This window comes from Cryptotermes secundus, unplaced genomic scaffold, assembly GCF_002891405.2.
Source record: "Cryptotermes secundus unplaced genomic scaffold, Csec_1.0 scaffold2934, whole genome shotgun sequence".
Taxonomy (NCBI): Eukaryota; Metazoa; Arthropoda; class Insecta; order Blattodea; family Kalotermitidae; genus Cryptotermes; species Cryptotermes secundus.
The window spans coordinates 46,051-54,712 of record NW_019737452.1 but is presented as its reverse complement, the minus strand read 5'-3'; the positions used below and the strand labels follow the sequence as shown (position 1 = coordinate 54,712).

The 8,662-nt window shown below is 41.4% G+C and overlaps 1 long non-coding RNA gene across 1 annotated transcript in view; it reads left to right on the top strand.

The window, feature by feature from the left end:
* The window catches only part of LOC117282795, a 108,917-nt gene extending 104,618 nt beyond the window's left edge, over nt 1-4,299 (top strand). Inside the window, exon 3 of the long non-coding RNA XR_004513671.1 lies at nt 4,181-4,299. This is a non-coding gene — a long non-coding RNA (uncharacterized LOC117282795). The remainder of the gene's footprint in view (nt 1-4,180) is intronic.
* Nucleotides 4,300-8,662: the final 4,363 nt, after the last annotated feature.

Genomic DNA, 8,662 nt, shown 5'->3' with positions numbered 1-8,662 from the left:
CAGCCATTTTGTTTGTACGTTACATGTGCCACGTGACGTCAACATTTCTTAAAGAATTCTTCATCTTGTAACAAATTATTATTGTTATTATTATTTATTTAAACTGGAAATGGGTTTTTACCCGATAGCAGTGGTATTGCAATAAGACACAACGTACAAATAACACACAAAATAACACACCACACTCAAACAAAACACAGCACACAAACAAGAAAGACACCACACACAATGAATACGATTCACATACAATCAAAACTACAACAAATACAATTGCAACTATAATTAAATAAATTAATATTAATAAAAAATGAGTATACTGTACATGAAACAGTAACAATAATGAATACGTAATGCCATGAACTGATGCGCTCACATTTCACCATGACTTACCTTCATTCCACTTTACTACACTTACGTACCCTTCACATCCTCACAATTCACTTCACTTCGAATAGGTCTGTTCCCTTATACACGAAACAAATTATGTAAAGTTGTAGCTTGAGATATTTGCTGCAAGCTAGTGAATATTGGGCAATTAGGTGAAGAATAAGGTAAAGGTAAATTTCTCCCTGTGCTAATCGAATTTTAGTATTACACCATGAAGGCATATTAGAGTTTGGATGTATAGATTGTGTATCTATACGTCCAGTTAGGTGAAGAAACATGAACAAAATGCAGTCAGTGGAGATGAGGTACTGTACAATAGACATAGAGCCTGAGATTTAAAATTCTCACTGCAGTAACTATGAAGATCGTAGTCTCCACCACATTCCTTCGAAACGTCGGTAAAATATTAGGCTGCACGGCGTCACACCGCAGAAGGTAGTAATATTCAGTTGAAAGCAGCACCAAATCAGACAACATTAAGAAAATAGATATTAAGAACTAAAAATATGGTGGGTGTACAATAAAGTAGATGAACACAGTTAAAGACTGGATAAATCATTTGGATAAAATGGTTGATTGAAGCATAATGAAACAGATCCTGCAGAATAAACGAAAAGGAAGTCGAGATCGACGAAGACTTCGTTAAAAATTTAATGAAAATGTGAATTTGGAATAAACTCTATTTCCTATGTCATGACGCGAAGATAAATAAAAAGAAATGATGATCATTTTAGAGCTTGAAGACAGTTGCTATAATATATCGGTTGCAAGCAATTCAGGTAAATCCCTGTAACTTCTGTTTTTTCCGACATTGTAAAGTAGAAACTGCTTGAAAACAAAATAATATATACAATTGGATCTAAAAATTTGCTGAAGTAATTAACTCCATGGAGGAAGAACCTCCTAGCAAAGTGACAACCGCTCAGCTGGTTAATAAATTACGTACCTTTTATGGGACCCCAAGGTTTACCGTACCCATAAGGCCTTAACGGCCGTGGGGATTCGTTGCGCACACCACGCAATACACTCTATCCGCTAAAGTTGGCACTAACTTCGCCGACAAGCCACGGTCACTCAGTCGGTATAGTTCGCTTGCGGACTACAGGCCACGGAGTTTGTTTTGTTTGTTTTTATAAGACCTGGTCTCTTGTCCACGTGTTCATAGTCATCTTCAGGCGGGAGTGAAATACTTCGTTTCGTTTGGCGCTGCAGTGTCGGTCTTTGTTGAAAACAAATTCTGCAGTTCAGTGCCACACATGCCTATGCTTCCGCCGGAATTGCAGTCTCGAGCTTCACCGAAAACAAAATTTCCGTTTATGATAGCGTATGGTGAGTAAATGGAGAGGTTATCCTTGTAAATTGTGGCAGCAGATGCGAATTACTGGTAGAAGCTTTGCACTCTTCCTAAGTTTCAGATAATTCACAGTAACGTTTGGCTGTATTACTGTGAAGTTCTGTTGCCAGTTGAAGACAAACGGAAGTTACAATAAATTGTCTCTGTGCTTATCTAATTAAGCACCACGACATGAAGGCATATGGGGAAGTGGGCTCTGCACTAGTTGGGAGTTCAGTGGTCAGCTTCACGTCCTGACCGTTTTACCCCCAGGTAAAGATCCCCCGGTATCCATTGAAGAGGAGGCTGGGTGGGCTCCAGAACAGGTCTTGACGACGCGAACAAAAGGGAAATCTTGACTCTACTGGGACTCAAACTCCGACCCCTCAGTAGTCCAGCCCGTAGCTATACCGACTGTGCTATCCAGGCTTCTAAACGCAGGTTATTTTTAAATTTATTTATAGAGAGATTTATTCTGTTTCTAAGAAAAAGTTGCCCGCAAAATTTTGTACAGATAGGAGCAGTGTAATGTTGTTCTCTCAAGCTTTGTTACCCTGGTGTGAATTTAAATCTCTTTCAGATATTTTCAAGTTATTATGGTTACATGTTTTTAATAAATTTTATTTTTAACAAGATTTCTATCTACTGGGATACGACGCCGTGTACTACATTGAATATCAACCGACGTTTCGGAGGGACATAGCGACATGCTCCTCCGTAAATTCCATTCAATTTCCACGGAGTACACTGCGTCGTATCCCGGAAGATAGTGCTCTTCATAACCACTGTTGTGAGAACCTCAGGTTCTGCATTTATTTTTAGCAGTTTTCCGTCGAAATTTCAGCGACGTTTATACTAATATGTAAAATGAAACTTTGCATAAATAGATCCCGTACCTGACGCACTGTTTCTATAGTCATGACGGGCACAGTATATGCAGAGGAAACTAGTAACATTAATCACAACGTAATCCGTCATCACATACAAATGTACAGGAGACCTATAAATCATGTACTGATGTATTAACGTCATTATTCATGTTGCGATGTAATCATGATAGTAATATATAGTGGCCGCTAGGGTGAGGTTAATTTTTAACAGAACGGCATTTTAATTAGATGTAATAGAAGAAACATTACGCTACAAGCCTTAAGGTTGAAGGTTTGATTCCTGATGAAGTCACTGGATTTTTAAGTTGAACTAATCCTTCCAGCAGCACTATGACCCTGGAGTCGACTCAGCCTTTAACAAAAATGAATACCAGAAAATTTTATGGGGGGTAAAGAGCGGCCACCTGACAACCTCACCGCCATCTGTGAGCCGACTGTCTAGAAAAAATGTGGGAGCCTCTACGTCTCACATCATTATAGGCTTTCACGTCGTCTTACAGGGATAGATTTACTTTTTTTTTTTAATTCGCATAGTGGGGGGTGGAGTCCAACTGGGTCCACGCGGCACGGCGGCCACTGATTGGCCTATTGTAGCCTGCCCCGGGTTATTATGATGATGGAGAATTTGGTGGAATGAAGATTGGCAGGGGAAACCGAAGTATTCGGAGAAAACTCGCCACAGCGCCACTTTGTCCACTACAAATCCCACTTGACTAGACCCGGGATTGAACCCGGGCCGCCGCGGTGGGAAGCCAGCGACTAACCGCTTGAGCTATGGTGCGGCCTAGATTTACCTTACTTTTAAGAGAAGAGGACCTAAATTTGAAGTCAGTTCGTTGTTTCATCCGGTACCGGGATATTTTATAGCGGCCAGGTTAAAGGCTGGATGAGAGATCGCTGGTAGGAGAGGGATATTTTTCTCTTCTCCAAACCTCGAATTTCGGATGAAATATCGACTGTCGTTACTGAAAATATTCATGGTTTTTCTCAACTTCCTCAAGTAAATACCAGGATATTAAGTCGATTAGACCACAACCACGTCCTTGCGAATCTTTCAGCTCATTAATCACATATCATCCAAAGGTTCGAAACCATATTCTCTGAGATACAGACAGCGTCGTACAATAAACCACTTCAGAATGTATCGTAACCAGCCCTGGGGCCCACCTGGCCCTCTATCCCGCCCATAGATCATTTTCAGAGGGTAAAAGGGCCGAGACATAAAGTTAACCACACCCCTCAATCCAGTGTCGACGTTAAGAATGTATGGTTCTATACCTTTACTCCTCCATACCAAATCCCTGGTATATCTTCACGTTATGGTACTTAATTAAGCCCAATGACAACTTTACTTTTACACCCATTTCTTCTTCCCACTCTGGAAGAAGTGTGTTACCACGCATCCCTTTCCCGGGGGAGGGTGAATAACAACCACCTGTGCTGTTGTTCCGTTTGATCTTCCTTCTCACGATAGGCAAACCGCTTTAAGGGAACGCTGTGTCCTTTTGCCGCATCTGTTCTCCTTATCATTCTACTTTATTACCTTTATATTCTTCATCTCCATTTTCAGGGGCCAAGGATAAGTCAAGCAAGAGAACAGCTCGAAGCCGGCAGCATCCAGAGTTCATCCTTCAACTCTGAAAATGAAGGCAACATTTCCTCCGAAGCTTCTGTTGACTTTCAGAGGAGTGCATGGCGTTATACCCCAGAAGGTAGGACAAATTCAGACGTTTAACGGAGAGGAAGTGTTACGTTTTTCCCGGTACAAATATCGTGTTTCTGGACATATCCATCGTCCTGTCTATTGTCTAAAAACCGAGCTGTTTCTTGTTTCGGAGACTACTCAGTTGGGCCCAATAGATAGAGCTAGCCCCTATACTATCGTCACAAACTTTTAGATCGCATTTTCCCGGACTTCTAATTTTTAATTTTTATTAATCGGTTCTGTCATTTCGTTTGCGACAATGGAAAGTAATAACTTGCGATTTAAATTTGAAATGCTGCCAAGCTTTTCCTTTGTCAGTAATTACCAAATTCCTGCATTAGTAACTTGTAAATCGTGGATGAAATTCCGAATGGCTCTGACGCTGCGATTACCGGGGTTTTGACCTGTATCATTACTTCGCTTCCATTTTCCTTTGTTTAATCCAATTTTGAGTCGCCTCTTGTTAAATTACAAATCCACAATTTTCTTGAGATTACTGTGTTTTGGGACTATGTCCATCGTCCGACATTACAAAGAAAACAGTAGTTGTAGTGATGTAGTTTGCTCAGTGACTGAGGTCAGCTCTTTCTAACGTACCCAACAGAGTAGATGTCTCCAACCCAGTCACCAGAGGATGGAAACAGATCCAGTTTCCGAAACGCTGTGTTCTTTAGAATACCGGACGATGGACAAGTCTAAAAACCCCGTAATTCGATTCAAATTGAGGATTCTGATTTAACAAAAAGCTACTCAAAACTAGATTAAACACAAAACAGAAACAAGGTAATGACAGTAGCCTGGCCGTAACAGAAAACACAGATTCCACTCTTGTTACTGGCAGCGACTGCTAACTGAGTTTCACTTTAACTCAGTTGTATAACTCAGGGTTACCGCTCTTCTTCTTAGGATCTTGAGCTGCTCTCCGTTATTTTGGAGAATGTAACCTCTTTCATACGAGTACTAAAGACATCTATTAGCGGGGTTCTGTTCCCGGCAGGAGTAGGAATTTTCTCTTTACCGTTGCTCCTATATCTAAGCCTGTACTTGTGGCCACCCACCCTCCTATTTAACAAGTGCATGGGGATCTGTCAGTCGTGTTAAGGCCACCGGATTATAGAACTGACAATTCGGTTCCCATCTGATTATTCTGATGAGAAAAATCGTGTTTAAATTCATAACATTGTTAATAATATCTTATGATTTGTTCACAAAGTATATTCAATAAGTGCGAATAATTTACAGTTATTAAAAGAAGTTTGAACTACAGAATTCTTCTCCAGAGGTTAACATTAGATTCCTATATCCAAGAAAATGTACCATTAGCTCACATCCTTTAAATATCATAAAGTTAATGACATTAGATAAAATAATTCCTTATTGAAAAAGCCAAAGGAAACTTCTAAACATACCTTATGGACTAAACAACTACTTTTAAACCTAAAAATACCTGAAGAGAAACCACTTGGAAGACCTAAGTGTAAATGTTAAGATANACGCACCAGTATCGGCAGGGTATGGCGACAGTAGAAATTAAAGGGGGACGCACAGTGGACCAATAACTGGTCCAAGTGCATGGGGAAACCCACCCCCTCTAATAATAATAATAATAATAATAATAGTACCGGAATCTAGCAAGCACAAAAGTGAACCGTCGCATTCCACAGAACGTAAAAAAAAAAAAACTTGGCGAGCTTAGCGACTAGTAAGTTTCTTAAGAATGTTTCTGTTGTGTGAAGTGAGTCACTTAGCTTGTTTCGATCGTTAATGTTGGTGGGACGCACACAGTTGTCACTAAGCTACGCAGAGTTAAGCACCGACACATGTTTACTATGTAAATTCCAGCGTCCATTTAGCAATGCAGACAGGCGCTACCTGATCTGATATGTGAGTATAGGGACCGCAGTTAGAAAGTTTAATGTTGCGTGAACAATTGGCACAAAAACTAGTCAAGGTTATTCTTAAGATTCTGTAGTAATCAGTCCCGCAGAGAGATTGCATCAGAGCTGTCTCCAGGGGTACAACCACTATCATAAATTTAAACGTCGTTTTCTTTCTTAAGCTACTATTCGCCTCACCTGCATAACTAATTATTAATCGTCAACCCCATTTCCTGTAGAATTATTTAAGCCGGTTCTGGATTTAATTTTGTGTAGTCATACAACAGCTCTTTTCACTTCCTGTATGATGCTGATGTACCAACCATAGGGGACTTTCTGTCACATGATATTGTAGCGTGTGGACCCGTTACTATGTAACGACCGCAACGAGTCCATGTGTAACAACAGAGGAACTGCCGGAAATGGTGTTTTCTACGCCGTTCGTTTCGAGATGTTAAAAAGCATAGGCAGGTTTAGTTAAGTCAGTTTGTGAGTAGAGTAGGAAGTTAGTGTGAGATGGCCGCCCTCCTGGGAGTTAGTTAATTGAAGCAATGATTCAGTTGTGAGATATTCACCGGACAGTAACGACGTGAGCACAGAAGCTGGAGAATCTCCATTCATAGTATCCGTTACCGGGAAACGAAGAGTGAAAGACTGAGAAGGCTTAGCATGTGCTGCAGTGATTTGTAAAGTGTGAAGATTATAACGTGCACTCTTCTCTAAGTATAATTAGAACGATCAAGTCAAGGAGGATGAGGTCGGCAGGCATGTAGCACGAATGGAGGATACAATGAATGCATATAGGATATTGGTGGGAAAGCCAGAAGGAGAGGGACCACTGGGAAGACCAACAAGTAGATGTGTGGACAATATTAAAATGGATCTTAGAGAGATAAGATGGGATGGTATGGACTGGATTGATCTGACTCAGGATAGGGACCAGTGGAGGGCTCCTGTGAACACGGTATTAAACCTTTAGGTTCCATAAAATGCTGGGAAATTCTTGAGTAGCTGCAGATTTGGCTTCTCCTCAAGAAGGGCTCAGGTCCGTAAGTAAGTAAGTAAGTATTCTTTTCNACTAAGTTCCTTGTACTGCGGCCACTTCTGGCCTATTGTACCAGCCCCAGATGATAGGTGAGGTGATTGTGGAGCAATTGGTGGAATGAAGATTGGCAGGGGAAACCGAAGTACTCGAAGAAATCCTGCACCAGCGCCACTTTGTCCACCTCAAATCCCACTTGACCAGACCCGGGATCGAACCCGGGCCGACGCGTTGGGAAGCCAGCGACTAACCGCTTGAGCTATGGCACGGCCTTAGTAAGTAAGTAAGTAAGTAAGTACACAGCGTTATAATGACTTGAAGTTATGGTCTGTAAGTCGTCAATAAATCCAATGTCCAGTCCAAACCCCGTCTGTAGTCTCTCATTCAGGGGCAGTGTGTAGCTGTATAATAAATGGCTAATGACAGTGTCTGAAGCCACAGTCTCGAGGGTCTCGAGGGCTATAATCGCCGTAATCACGGTTATGTGTTTAATTCAGAACGTAGTAAGAGTTAATGGGAGAACCTGTGTCGTAAGAGAGCAAATTGAGGATTATATACCCTCAAGGCAGGAGGTCAGGCACCCATAACAAGGCACACCGGAGAACGTCTGTCATAGGAGAGTGAATCAGAAATTATATGCCCGCAAGGCAGGAGATCAGGCACCCATAGAAGTGCAAATCGGATATGTGATATTATACTGACCGGTCATAGTGTTCATCCTTGGTTATTATGTACGTATGTCACTCACTCATGGAGCTGAGCCCTTCTTGAGAAGCCGCCAATTGCGTAGCAACTCAAGAATTTCCCAGCATTTTATGGAACCCGAAGGTTCGTTACTGTGTTCAAAAGAGCCCTCCACTGGACCCTATCCTGAGCCAGATCAATTTGATCCATATCATCCCATCCTATCTCTCTTAAATCCATTTTAATATTGTCCACACACCTATTTGTTGGTCTTCCCATTGGTCTCTTTCCTTCTGGCTTTCCCACCAATATCCTATATGCCTTACTCTTCTCCCCATTCTTGCTACATGCCCTGCCCATCTCGTCCTCCTTCACTTGATCACACTAATTCTACTTGGAGAAGAGTACAAGTTATGAAGCTCCTCATTATGCAGTTTTCTCCAACCTCCTATCACTTCATCCCTCTTCGGTCCAAATATTCTCCTCAACACCCTGTTCTCAAACACCCTCAGTGCACACGTATTAAAGATAAGCAGCGGCACGCACACAGGGAGCCTACACAGAATAATACCTGAACAATGCTGAAAACAAGAAGTAGCCGCTGCAGCACTATGATAATCACGTTTGACGTAAGTTAAAACATTTTCCTTGTGTACGGCCCACTGAAATGGTCTCAAGAGAAGTAATGTTATATTTTAGCGTCCTGTTGCACTGATTTAAGTCCATGATTTATTTAAACCGTCT